The following is a 14995-nucleotide window of genomic DNA, read 5'->3' on the forward strand; positions in this document are numbered from 1 at the left end:
TTCATGAGAAACACAATCACATTTCCTATTTTTTACCGGCAAGCTGTTTTAACATTCAGTAAAAAGATTGCTTTAAATACTTTTGCGATCTCTGTGAGATATATACCTACGTTCTAAATATTTTGTAATTTTTGTATACGTTTACATTATTTGTTTTAAACTTCAATAGCATAATGATAGTAAGCTAATCTCATAATCTCTTGCTTATGAAAATCAAAATCTTTCATATAACACGCATAACATATTCACGAAAAGTACTCATAAACGTTCGAATATTCTCGCGAACCTATGTATATTGTCTCCTTATAAGTAGAGCGAATCGAAACGATGCAACTTTCAATCAGAGAAAGCATTTGTAGTGTACTGCGATTACGCTCGTTACGAATGATGCGGCGGGCAAAGAGAGCGGAATTAATTCCGTTCTCGGCTCAAAGAGAATAAATTTACCGGGCTAACTTTTGCCAGTGAAAAAGTTTCTCGTTCAATTTAACAAAATATGGGATTACGCGCGAGTACGGTTGATTTTTACGAATTTCTTCGCAATCCTCTCTAAACATAGTAAAACGCTGATTCGTGAATAAACAGTTTCCATATTCTATGAAAGTTTCGATCCCGAACAGAAGGGCAGATTACGTCGTTTCCATATAATAACTTTTACGGTCACGCGCTCCTATGAACGATACGCATATCAGAACTGGGATACGCTGTTCTACAATACGAGCGACGACGTTTCGCTTAAAAGTGATGCGCACACGGCCTAGAACGTGAAATACGTACGAACGTGTGTATTACACGCACGTTAGAGAGAATCTAATTCGATTTAATTTACGCTACGGTCTGTCCTGAACTCGTTGGAATAAAATGGGACACTGCTGTTGAACAGAAGTCGTTTTATTTCGTACGAAGAACAACTTCTTTGTCACTGAAACCGTCTGACGTTCCATTTCCATTTCAAATGCAAAAATAAAGATCATATTCATTTACCAATTGCCATGGTATAGATTGGATCGTTAATCTCATAATTTTTTAGGAATTTTTATTCCATTGTAAGATGACAATATCTGTGGAGCCTGAAAGAACGAATGCTCCTGATCGTACCAAGATCTTTTTGATACTTTTGATCTGGTTGACGGGTTACAAAGGATTTTAGAATTTTAGTAAAAACTTAATATTATCCGCAACAGGTCGGGTTCTCTGCTAACAGGATGATACACGAGTCATTCTCAAAATAGGATGAAGCCAAAGTTATTTTAGATCTTTATCAGAGAGATTACGGGTGGAAGTACGATGAAACTGCTTAGATCTCCTATCGCATCGGTGTATTCTACTGTACCCTCTGGTAATATCTAGTATCGCGTTTCGTCCCTCTTCGTTCCAGTTTAGTGTGATTCCATTTGCTGTTTCCAGTGTAGAAATAATGAATCCACTTGGGGATATACATACGCGATAGTTAGGCAGCGATGTGAATTGGGTTTATCGCACGGTCGTAATTCCTTTTCTACCGTTTGTCACTTGATCGTACACGCGTAACGTTAACGAGTATTTCACCTTTCTAAAATTAAATTCGATACGTCGAAACTGCTCTCCTCTAGCCAGCTACTGACTTAATTTTAGAGTTAAGACGAGCACGTATCCCACGTCTGAAGTATCCGCGAAGCGATTAGCGCTTGTAAACTTTAATCTTTCAACGGAAACCGTTTAATCTTCCCTTTTTTGCCAGCGTTGGCCGTTTTCCCTTGCTTCTATAACGGCTTTACATAAGGGCGGCCTCAAAAGTCTGACACGGCGGAGCGGCGGCTCGGAACGCTTTTTCTCCTTCTTTTTACCACGGTCGAGTCTAAAAAGATAGAAAAGCGACGAAAAGTACGAAGCAAGCACCGTTATCGCGTAAACACGCGGAATAACGAGCTGTTTTAGCGAAAATTCTCCGACAGAAATTCATAACCGTCGATACGCGATCAGTCTCAAGCCTTTTTGCCACTTCATTTCGCGTTTCGTTTGATTTACGACCGTTTTGTATTGCAAAAATAATGTTCCACCGGGAGAGAAAATTCGCCGGATGATTAGTTAGCGAAACGATGAGGTCGATTCTTCCGCATCCTTGAAACCGCGCGCATTTCTCCGCTTGTTCTCGGCTCTGTTCCGGATTATCGGTCACCTGGTCACGCTGCTTCCATTCTTGCCAAGAGAGAAACGGGTTGGAAAGGGAGCAGCGGCAAAGTCTCTCGCGGTGACGTCAAACGTTAGTGGGCCACCGCCACCCCTAACGCTACCTCCTTTCCACGGCGAATTTTACGGTTCACGGCTACGAAATATTTTTTTCTTCTTTCTTCGTTTTCTTTCCGAGTTATGCGTTTACACTCACGGCTTTCTTAATGAAAAATTCATCTCGCTTTTTATTCATCTTGCTCCTGGGAATGAGAGAAAGGAACAGAAGCTTTCTCACGCACTCTTCGCAGCGGCCTTCCTCGCGAGGTAACGAGCAACCTGGAGCACGCTCGTCGAGAGCGAAAATTCATGAGATCATGAATAACAACGTCCGTTCCGAGATGCGTCCGTTGGTCAGCTGTGAGAAATCTTGCGAGTGAAACGGATTGAAATCGCCGCAACTCGTCCACCCGGCGACGTGTCCGTTCCATTAAAAAATTCACGAAACGCGCGGTAAATTAAGGCAATCGAGCTGGTCTATCGAGTTACAAATCCCCGGAAAGATAAATATTCAGTTGGTCCAGAGAAATCGGAGTTCACTGCGGTGAAACGATACCGTTGCTCGGACGACCACGAATCTTGGCCATTTTAACTGAAATGACGCCATTCGCGTTTGTCGAGCCCGTTTCCACCAGAGAGTTCTATGTTCAACGTTTGCCAACGATTTCAATTATGAATCATTGATAAGCGATAGTCGATCGTGTTATCGGATCTGTGGAACGGGGACGAGGAAATAGATAGCAGCGGGAAGAAATCGGTGTAACGAGACGGAAGTGGAAAATCGGTGTATTTCGAACGTTCGAAAGTACGTGCGCGTTTCTGATTTTTCTCTTTTGTGCAGCAACCACTTTCATTCGTGTTCATCGAGCTTCGCGTGCCGTATACCATCCGTTTCTTCTTTCCAAGCGATTCCCATACTTTGTGATTCCCTTTACGTTTTCGAATCGATCGATGCAACCGATTTTGTCGAGTTGTTGCTGTCTTTAAAGTCAATTATCGTGTTTGAAGAAAATCACGTTGATTTCAGTACCGTGTTCTACGAGTTAGAAAAGTCGACCATTATAGGTAGCTTTGCTTTGCGAATCTCGTCGAGTGCAGCGCGCGAGCGTACGCTCGTATCTATGAGGCTGCCTCAATTAAGTTCAACGGAGCCGAAAATGCCAGTCGCAAGGTGGCTCGGCCCCTGTACCAAAATGCCGGTGGCCACGTTTTGTCCGACCCAATTAAATTTCTTTCTGGCCGACGGTCTCGTTGCTTCTTTTCATCTAGATTCAGGCAAATCATGCTCTTTTAAGCGCCGCGTCAGCATGAAGCTGAGAAACCGATTATATCTCTCGTACCCTCTAAATAATTGCATTCCGACCTCGACTCCGGCTTGTCTGTGATACTCTTTCGCGAATATGGTTCGCAGGAAAAAATTACATGTTTTCAGAATGTTCTTAATTGAATCGCACGTCGGTGATTAAATGACAAACGCTTGCCTTCAGAAAAGCTACAGTACGTACTGTACGAAAGTTGTGAGTTTTATTTTTGTGGATGAATGCAACCGCACTTGATGTTGTTTTAAATCTGTCGTTGATAGCGAAGAGGCGTTTAATTCGAGAATTATCGATCATTTATTGAAAAAATGTCGATTAGTTTAAAATACAGTAATCAGTATTCTGTATGTCAGCTTTTTGTTTCTTAACTAGAAGTATTCTTTCGTACCTGTCTAAACGTAAAGATTCGTTGAAAATTCTAGAAATGGAAAATCATGTCAAGATGTTTCCTAACAGTATAGTTTGTTAGTTGCCAAGACTTTAACGCAATTGTGTATAATAATATTCCAAACAATTGAGAGTATATTCATCTTTGTGTTCACCCGTGTTAATCGAGTTTAAACGTTCCTCGTGCATTCAATGATGAATCCCTTATTATATTCTGGCAATTCCAGCGTTCTCAGAGAAACCTTGAGAGTTGGAAATAGGGTGAAAGATCCGTAAGAAAGAGGGAATCGATGCCAGGATTATTTCCGTGGAAAGGAGCGAAATCCAAGTTATTGGTTACCGAAATCCACCGCCTCCTGCCCCCTCCCCCATAGAATCCGGATTCTTTTCAATAAGGACGTGTCACCCTTTTTACGAATAACTACGTACACTGACGTTCTCCGTTTTCTGTGCCTGCGATTGGACGTTTCGCGGCTTTTCGTCGAGGGTAACTTTCAAGGATTAAAAATTCATCATAACGGTTCTCCAGTAGCAGAACAGTAGGTACATTTTAGTACAGTTCTGTTCCTTTGACGCCGCGATTGATACTCTCTTTGTCCGTGCTACCATTGTTGCTTTCGGGGTACTAGGTCTGCTCGACTTGAAATAGAAATGCGAAGAAATGAATTTCTTTCTTTCTTTCTTATCGAACACCATGGTCGGAAGGGAAGGAAAGGAGGACGCTTACAATCGCGCTGCCTGTTATTAGTTATTGGAAAGAGACTATTAAGCTTCTGCGTTCGGATTAGACAAGTTACTCGAATTCGTTCAAATCGTTTGAGTTAAAGTAACGCGACATAGAAATACATTTTTTATTTGACAATACAATATACAAAATTGCACGTTATATAAAATTCATCACATCACGATCGTAGAAGAGTTGAAGTTTATTTCTGAAAAAAATAGGAATTTTATGACATGTCGTAAACCTGATCCAACTGTAGTAGAAACTTTCGTGCAAGTTTAATTCTCCCAGTTCTGTTCGAACTTCTCCGTTGATCATGCTAATATTTGACCGTTGTAAATGGAGCGGAAGCACGTGACCGCGAGCAGCAGTCAGTTAAAACAATATTTAACGAGATAACGCGAGTGATAATGTACTATTTTGAACATAGCTGCGAGTGTGAACAGAATGGTGCCGCGTATCTGCCATAGAAATTACGGTATTAAAATCATCCCCGTTGGCCAGCTGCTTTCCATCACTTTGAATTATTACCTTAATCGATTTCTCTGTGGTTAATGTCTTTCGGAGGAATTGTGGCGGAGTTTCACCGAAGATTGATCGAGACGAGCACAGTGTTTAATTGAAAATCATACGGCTATTGACGCACCAACGTTGTTCGTTCGACGTCAAAACACTCGCTGTACACTTGCCATTGGAGCAGAAGCTGGGAAAATCCCCAAATGGAAAGAAACACGCGGTCTAAAGTGGAATCGATGAGTCTGTCACGAGCAGATGTAAAACGTTTGACATTAAAGTCGCTATGGGGATGAAAGAGATGGTTCGAGGTAGAACACAAGGGCTGCGAAACGCTCGAATCAAATTCGCGCGCAGCCTAGTATGACCTGGATTTTCTGCCTTTTTTTCCTCTCTCTCGCTTCTCATTTCGCCGCTTCGTATAAAAAGATGTTGCTATTCCAACGCTCTTTTATTTTTCCTATCCTTTCACCCCTTTTTCTGCGCGCTTTTCAAACACGGATTGGTACGTTATGACATGCCAGAATAACATATAACGCCTGTAGACGAAAGTGAGATTGCCGAACGCACCCTTGGAATACAAGGTTTATCTTTCGAATGAAGGGATAACGCGGCCTTGTCGAAAGAATTTATAGATGAAATACATCGAGTCACGAATTTCCCTCCCTTCCACTTTTCGTATTTGGATTTGATTGTGGAATATCAGGCATGGGAGTCGGGCTACAGCTAACATTTGTTTTTTCCCAAATTACCATTTTTCTTCTTTTTCCTTTTTCTATGGTATTCTTTGGTAAATTTCTGTTCCGAGATATTTGAAATATCGTGCAAAGCTCATACAAATATCTCGAGTATTTGCAGTAGCAGCAAGAAGTATTAACCATCTTTACCTTTATTCTCCAGTGCAATATTTCTACATATTTGAAAACTGCACTCTTGTTCTAATAATTTCGTGACTTGCTGTAGTTCCAGCAATGAAATTGAACGAAGGATTCTTTCAAAGCGACATCGTTTCGCGTGAAACTCGCTTAGAGTCTCATTATCGAAAGCGGAAAGGCGTTAATAATTGCGGGGTCAGAGACACGAGTCTCGGGGATGTAAATCTCTTAGCATAAGGAAATTCGCGAATTTGCATCTTATTAAAAAATAATTCGCCCCGCCGAAAGACGCTTCTGTCTTCCACGGTTAGAACGCAATTTCAAGCCTAATCGCTTTTTTCTACCGCGGTCAAGAGAGAAATGGGAACAAGTCTTTTCACAAGAAGCCGCCACCGGTGCAACTTTTATTCATTGAGAAGATTACAAGAAATCGGAGAACCAAAGTGCTAAGCGAAATATCTCGTTAAAATTGCCAGTTAAAATCGTACGGTGTTTGAAACAACACGAAATCGTGACGTTAATTAAACCGCATACGTACGAAAATTTTCGCTCTAAACAACTTCGATCGAGATTTTAACCCGAACTGGATGGCCATTTGCGCGCCCTACGGCGAATATTATTTGGCAAAAACGGTGACGTCGTTGGTTACTCCCTCATAAAGTGTTGGCTGAGAGGTAACGTATGTATGTACGTATTAAATTTCGCACGAGTCACGTATCGTATACCCGCGGAACAATACGGTACGTGCATTAACAAAACCGTAATATCCCGTACAAAAAAGACCCAGTCAAATGTATATAAGAAATAAAACTACGCATACTCCTCTCAACCCAATATATGCCAGTACATATCCATTTATTGCAGATACATTCCATTAAGCATTAGCGTACCTTCTGGTTTTATATAAAATGTAACAATCTGTTCAAACTATCGAAAGAATTAATCGATCGTGATTTCGTACACATGCGAGATAACGATGCAGAAATTTGTAAGAACTACTAGTACGAATTAGAAGAGATACATTAATATATGGTGTATTAAGAATCACATGTGTTGATCTATACGATACAATTTTTCTAGAAAATTTTTCATTGTAAGAAGGCGGGGCACGAACATCATAATTTCCCTATGCGTTTTAACGTCTTTTATCGGGCGATAATTTTCAGCTGGGTTTTTCCACACACTTGCAATTTCACAGAATTTTCAGCGGAACAATTTCGCGGAATAAATCGTGTGGATTACGTATTATCAAATCCGGGAGAAACACGGAGATGGAGGGCAAACAATTTTCGAAGCAACCCGTTGTCGAGGCGCTGGCTTTAAAAGGGAACATTAGTTCCAGCGCTGGGGAGAGCCAGCTTTGCTCGTTCGTTTTTCACCAGGGGATGCAATTAAATTGTCATCTTCGCTCGCCACGCGTCCGAAACGCGCAACACACGCGCTCTCCGTTTTTTCCTCTTTCCCTGATGTTTACGCAAGCGTGTGATCCGGTCTGACCCGAATTAATACTTTTCCTCTCCGTTCCATCCAGCCGGAGAAAAACATCCAATTTCGTTTGCAATCTTGTTAGACGATAGCATTGTCGGACGTTTTGTGCTGCGTCGGCCCCGTACCAAATTGCTCCGCTTTAAACGCTCTGACGTACCTCTTATGCGCACTCCCCACTGTCAGGTGCACCGAACCACTTCGGAAAACGCTCCAGGGACGATCAGGCGTATACGGTCAATCGTACAATCTGGATTTTCACCGATCCAAATCGCTCTAAGACTGATTCATATTGATACCTTTTCATTTTTGAATTTTCCTATTCTCTCGTTGTTACTAACTTTACGATACTGCATTTTATACAAAATTTCTTTATCTTCATGTTCGGGAAATGTATAGGGTACCTCAAGGTTTAATGGTCTAACTTTGTGAATATATTCTGTCGTTATAATGAAACAATAAATATAAGCACAGGTCGTTTAAAGCTTTATCAAAAAGTCATGGAAAAAATTATGTGGAGAATTGTGTATTAAAAGTAATTGAAACAAAACTGACTAGCGAATATAATACCTCGTTGCAGTATTACGGAGTTGGGTTATCAAAAGAGACTTTGGTTAAAATTCTGTGAAATTTGAGCTTGAAGCTGTGGAAAGTGTGCGTCAAACACGAGAAGGCTGTTAAAGAAGAGGAAGAGAAGGAGATGATAAATTTCCTTCTGCGTGAACGTCGACTGTAGATGCGAGCGCTAAGATGTAGCACTGCTTTCGCGGAATGTTTGCAAATTGTACAGTTAACTTTAGTCAGGCTGATATCCGGCGACTTGGGCTAAAATTGCCAGGATTGTTCCGCTTTCACGGACGCTAAGGTTCCCGGGTAGTTGAGATACACGTTAATTCCCAGCATCTCTGGATAATGCAACCTCGAATTCCTGCGGTGGAACGTATTATTAAAATGCTCCCGAGATCATTATTATTAAAAAATCTGCTCTTTCCAGAAGCTTGCTTTTGCAAATCTATACATATAAAAGAGTACTAACTGGATGATCGAGGAAATAGCAAGACATTTTTGTTCTATCGTATTGCTCGGAAAAATCTTGTATGGTGTGAGAATTTCTTGATAGCTCTGGCTCCTCCTGGAATTCCATCACGCTCGTTTCATCCATTTCGGACGAGAACTCGTTCGACGAAATTTCATTCCAATTTCACCGACTCTTCACGGTGTGTAACATCGAAGGAATCCTCTTTCGTAGCGTCACAAAATCGCTTTGAATTATTTTCTTGTCGATTTAATTTCAATCGAGCAGACTGCATAAGATTATGCAGAGTTACGTGGAGCGTACTTTTGATCGCATCGGGAATACCAAATACGTTCTCGCGTCTAGAGCCGAAGCGTTAGAAAATGTAAAAATGGCGGGTAGAAAAGCGTGCCGTGTAAACGTGCATTGCGTTGAAAATCTCGTACACGCGAGACACGAAAAAAGATCGAAAAAGGAACGGTACTACAGATACAGATGTATGGTTTTAACAGAACCGAGGAAAATTAGCAACCTATGTTGGCTTGGAAACTTCTTCATTCCTTGAATGAGCGAGTGTAAATTTTTACAAGTTGCACCTGTAACATCGTTACTTGTTAACGTACAAAGTTTATCTGTCTCCTATTTGTCAATATACGAAGCTATCTTCCGCGCCACTCATTTGTTTGACGACAGACTCGTAGTCTGATTCGTGGCGGACCATTTCTACTGTCGCGTTTCTAATTGCTTGTTACTTGGAAACCAATATTTCTTTCTAATGTCGTACAATATTTCTATGTAACGTCGCTGCAATACTTCTTTTACACGATATTATTTCTAGAATTGCTTTTCCAATATTGATAGCTAACGATTGCACGAATTTCTTAGGCGACGCATATGATACGCTTCGAATTCAAGTGGTAGGAACCGGTACAGGTCAGACGATACGAAATATTACTACGTTATATTAATTCTGGAGATTAAAAATTTGAATAGAAACATTTAATTTATAGCTTCGAATAGGTTACTATAGTAGCAACCTGTACAGGTCAGACGATATATCTAATTTATATACAGCATAATATACGTATATCCCTTCATCAGAATTCTGAACCTCAAATATTCTACAGCTAAAATTTAATTTATAATTTCGAGTACATGCAGTAATATTAACCTGTATGATGTTGCATAAGATATACATACAGGAAATTCTAGTATTAAAATTTAATTTACAGCTAATTTTGAATAGCTTATAGTAGTAGCAATCGACAATGCACAAATCGGACGCTGCTATATGTAATACTTTCCTGTTACGATTAATCCCAAATGTAAAAAATTGTACTGGTAAAGCTTCATTTATAGAAAGTCAGAGAGACATGAAAGATTCACGGTTCGTTTTTGCAAAGCTAACGGTTGCATCGAATCGAAGGAGTTCCTGGTTCGAAGGAAACACCGGAGAGCGTCACGGGGAAAACGACGATCATCTGTAGGTACGTGCCGTAGCACGAACTCGAGCTTTAAAGCTCCTCGCCCGTTTTGCTTGCCCGACAGCCGTTTGAAACTCATGCTGGCACACGATTCCTGCCGGATCTCCACCAGTTATTTAACCCAAACTTCACCATCTGATCTCACCAACTCGAAGGAAAGAGAGGATGACCGAAATTCAAGTTTTTTTTGGACAGTCGAAACCGCGGCGGGCTTTTATCTCGGATTATCCAGCCAGCCAGTTTTTATCTGCGAACATAGCCCGCTTATGTTTCAAGATTGCGTAACATAGCGAGATTTCGTTTATTTTTCGTACGGCAACTTTGATATCGTGGCTTGGATTTTTCGTTCCGACGACACGGGTAGCGTTTCGACACAGAAGAGGAATCATTTTTCCGTCGAAATACTTTGGAATTACGCGAACAATTTTACCCTGGCACGTTGGAAAGTTATTTAGAGATTGCTGTTTTGATTTTCAACTGAAAGAATCCTTTCGGTAATTTAGCTTCTCGGCAAAGTATAGATTTACTACGAATAAACGCTATGAGCACGAAGAGCACGAGCTCGTTTGTATTTGGTTTCTCGCTTAAATGCGGGCTAAATTTAATTCTTGATGAGTACGCTTTACAGGTCGCAAACAATAGCCACGATCAAAAGGGTATACTCCTTTCCTACATTCCCTTTTTTACATTTTAAACAGCTCCACGTATCCTTCCGGACTGTCCTTTAAAGATAATTTCATAGCTTTTGTTCAACGTTACACGCGAGTTACACGCGAGTTACGCGCGAGCCTCGTGTATTCACATTACATACTTTCCCTCACACATATTTTTTCTCTTTCTCTTTCGTTCTTTCAGCGAACACGCGAAATGTATGCGAAACAAGAGAGTATTCTTTCTCGACTATGCGTTGTGTAGTATTTCTGGCACAGATAACTTTTCGTTCTAAGAGTTCGCTGGAAATTGTACGGCCTCGTAAATGACGAAGAATTACGCGATGTTAAATTCATCGTTGGTTTACATTGTCCATACGAGAATTTAGAAACTGGCACTTAATTATCTTTCTTGTTTCACCGTGAGCACGATCTCGACAGCGATGCCTTTTAAAAAACACTTATCCGCCCGCTTTACTAACTTTTTCCACGAGACTTGCGCCACAAAGAGACACGGGGCCACACGCACAGATACTTTAAGCCTTTCGTTGTTCGTTATTAATTATTTCAGAAGTGCTGAGACTGGTCAATCGACGCCAACCTAGATAGCGTAATCGTGAGCCACATTAAGCTTCAAACGAGTATAATTCGATGTAGATAAAACGGAATGAAGAAAAGGTTACTAGCGAAGTGAATATTTTTTACGTCACAAAGAAAATATTAAAAATATTACTCTTTGAAACGTCCACGTTCGAGAATTCTTTTGAAATTTTCAGGTCTAATAACGTCGATCGTGCCTGTTAACTGATTCTTTCTACGATAGTAAGCAAAGAAATTCCCGTCGTCATAGGTCAGGCACAAATGTTTTACCCTTCACCTTTCTTCATTGAGAGGGGGGGTTTGCTTTTATCTTCCTACAAAAAGTCAGGAATTTATCTCGCGTAAGTAGCGTCGGATCACCAGGCTTTCGTCTTTCTTCAAGGTTTCGGTGCTTTTTTTAGAAAGATTCTCACGATTATCGCTGGCACCATCGCTAGTAACCATGGAGACACGCTTTCAAATGGTTTCTCTTGTTGAAACTTGGCGATTTTTCTTTGAGATCTGCCACGAATACGAACATCTCTACGGACTTTTTCACAGAACAAATATCGACCTACGCGTTCCCCCATACGAATGGGGTAGAATTCTGTCGCAAAGTGACACGTACGCTCGTACAGGCCGTTACGGATCGCTAATTTATACGACAAACATTTTCATCGTGGAAACTAGTGCGTGTAAACACGCTTGTTGGAGAAAGCTAATAGGCGAACGATCGTTGGCCGTTTGTTCTGCCCAGAAACAGCCTTTTTCACTATATTAAGTAGAAAACGAACATGCCATGTCACTTATTGCTTTTAGCTTCTTTAATCCCCACTGCTTCTTTATTTATTCTTCCACCATCATAGACATACTAGTTCTCTTCGACTACAGGGTTTCAAGCGATAAATGTTTCTTCTGCACTCTATTCTGTCCTCTTTATTAAAATAACATTTATGATACCCTCATCTGGTCTCCGGATGCCATTAAATCCCATTCCCAGTAGCCGCTGTCCAGCTTCGAAATCCATATCCCGTATCTTTTTTCAGAGGCGCGATTCTTTCATTTTTCTCTTCCCATCGCGCCCCCCTTTCATCCAGTTCCCTTCTTCGTGCCACGTTTTTTCTGTTTTCCACTCTGTCAGCTCACAGACAGCTTACCTCTTTTCGACCTTGCTCGAAGGCCGGCCGACAGTCTCTCGTTTTCCACAGATAAAAAATGGAGGACAAACAATAAGGAAGGAATTATGACGCTACGGCATATCCACGGATTCATCTCCTGCCCGGTTTTGTTTTCCCGTTCTGCCACGACCCCGGCTCGGCCATCATCCCGCGTATCCGTTTCCACCCTTATCCATGGAGAATGCTGCTACAAGCACACCGGAACCTTTTTGATGGATCTCTGGCTCACGCGGCCCGGAAACGGAGTCGTACCGGTGGAATATAAAAGAGAATCTGGATGAATTTTAAAGATGAATTGTTTACCGACCTACCAATTCTCTCTACCTATTTCTTGTTCTCTTTCTCTCCTTTCTTCTTTGTTTTTCTCTCAGCCAAACGAATCTCGGAATCTCAGGATTCAGTCGATTGCCTTCGTGCTATGCTGCCGACAGATGAGTCTGGGCTGTAATTTCGTTCGTTTTTTCGGACAATTATTTTTATCGGATATAGAACGAGGAAGGTGCATAAGGAGATTGATAGCGTTCAAACGTACTTTTTGGAATTTCTCTCCAATAAGATAGAATATCGGAATGTCGTTGGAAAAATTTTGAAAGAACGTTGAATTACTATCGTAGCTTCCGATGTTTCTATCGACGTCATGAGAAAGTTGGACGTATATCGTCGGATGTAACGTGTCTGCTTTCGCATTATTTAACCCGGGGGGGGGGGTGGACTCACAAATGAAGAGCTTCGTGTAATTTGTTTGGTTCCTTCAACGAGAGAGCGGATCATTAGAAAAAGTTTCCACTTCGGTTAACCAGAAAGCTGAACGCCAAGGGACAAAAAATCATTTCCTTCGGACAGATTAATTTGTCATGCTGTTCAGCGTTTAGCGCGGTCTCCACGCCAAAACCTCCGGGTTCAATCAATATTTATAAACTATTCAACCCGCGACGAAGCAACGCTAGCGTGTTCAAATATTTCATGGGCTCGCGGAAAAAAGCGGCGAGGTTATTGGCGACGAAAGAGCAACCGGCGTTGATTTAAATTTCTCAGTCATGCTGCGGCCATGTAGGGAGAAAGTAGAGAGAAGAGTAAAAAGCTAAAGAGAGCAGCAACGTGGCGAAAGTGGTAGGAGCGACGATGGCAGAGTAAACGTACTTTCAAAGAAGAGAATTTTTGTTGCACCTGAAGAAATAAAGACGCCAGGCGCGATGAAGCGCGCTGTATTTTTCAATTTTGCGACTTTAATACAGCCACACTTATGGTTTATTACCGTCTCTACTCTTTCCTCTATCTTCATCGTGCCGTTTTTCCACCGACCCTTCTTTTTCGAACAAGGTTTTTATTTCGAGCTGTTCGTTCCATCGTTTGCACGCCGCGTATCGTACGCTCGCCGCATACATCTGCATAGGATCCCGGCGGCGATCTCGTTGCGCATAGAGCGCGGACGTGCGAGAATAAATTTCCACCGAGTGGCGGAATTTCGCGTGCTTTGTCCTTGTTGGAAACACGACGGATAGAAAAATATTCAAATTGCTTTTGGCGCGGCACGACGAATCAGCGATGAGTAACGGTCGTACGCGGTCTTCGATATTCCGATTGTTCTTTTGTCGTCCCGGCCACTATTGATATCAACAGTTAGTCGATTATTAATGAATCAAGCAGCGGCAGGCTGCACGATGCAACTTGGCATCCGAGTTTCTTCATTCATCGAGAACTCGAAAATATTACGTGTTTTAATATCTTTGAAAGTTGTTTAACTCGCCGATCGTTGAATATCGAATTACGAGTTATTAAAATTGCACTCTCTCCTGGACTCGCTACAATAATTCTTGTTGCCGCCGATTAAAAACTTACGGGCCACCGCGTGCAAAGACAAATAGTCTGTTCTCGTGAACGGAGCTGTTGAGTTTTCGACTAATCTCGAAGTCAAACGACTCGAACCGAAGTTACTGCTCTACGATTAAACCGAACCGCGTAACTCTAGCTCACTGGAATTGTGCAAAGTTAGTTCCAACGTGACAACACCGGTAATGTCGCGCTCGTGCGCCTGTGCATCCAAGCGTATAACACACAAATTGGTTTGACGTAACAAATGTTACACGATGGCAATAATTTTTCACTATCGGACAGTTTTACGGCGAAACAAACGACTTTTACTTATGTACTGTTTGAACCAGGAAAAACAAAATCTGTAACGTGCATAACCAGGCAAAGAAGTAAAAGCATGGCGATATTCCAGTTTCTATTATTCTAAAGATACTTCTTTCGGTTTCCATAGTCGTATCCAGTAATCTGATAATTACCGATATCCAAAAAGCTGTTGATCGTTTATAACGGTCATTTCTGACCAAAATTATTTAAACAAAGATACCGATTCTTATATTATAATATTTCCATTTTCAATGCGCTTTTCCATTATCGAACAGTACCATACTTTCTCCAGTGCGTAGTTTTCAACTTTCGTCAAAATTGAAACCAATCCCAACGAATATAGTAAATGATTTTTAACGAAAGGTTCCAATATACTTGACGTGGTTCAATAAACGGATGAAACGAATTCGAACGAGCGGAATTCTGGTCGAGCGAGCTTAGC

The 14995-nt window shown here is 41.4% G+C and overlaps 1 protein-coding gene and 1 long non-coding RNA gene across 2 annotated transcripts in view; both read right to left on the bottom strand.

The window, feature by feature from the left end:
- LOC100647201 (alpha-2B adrenergic receptor) overlaps positions 1-14995 on the bottom strand; it is a 127368-nt gene that overhangs the window by 14340 nt on the left and 98033 nt on the right. The window lies entirely within an intron of this gene.
- On the bottom strand, positions 9083-14580 carry LOC125386403. Its single transcript, XR_007226518.1, has 3 exons — positions 14257-14580; positions 12950-13166; positions 9083-12859 (listed from the first exon to the last, which is right to left on the bottom strand). It is a non-coding gene; the product is annotated as an uncharacterized LOC125386403 (long non-coding RNA).

This window comes from Bombus terrestris, chromosome 15, assembly GCF_910591885.1.
Source record: "Bombus terrestris chromosome 15, iyBomTerr1.2, whole genome shotgun sequence".
NCBI classification, from domain to species: domain Eukaryota; kingdom Metazoa; phylum Arthropoda; class Insecta; order Hymenoptera; family Apidae; genus Bombus; species Bombus terrestris.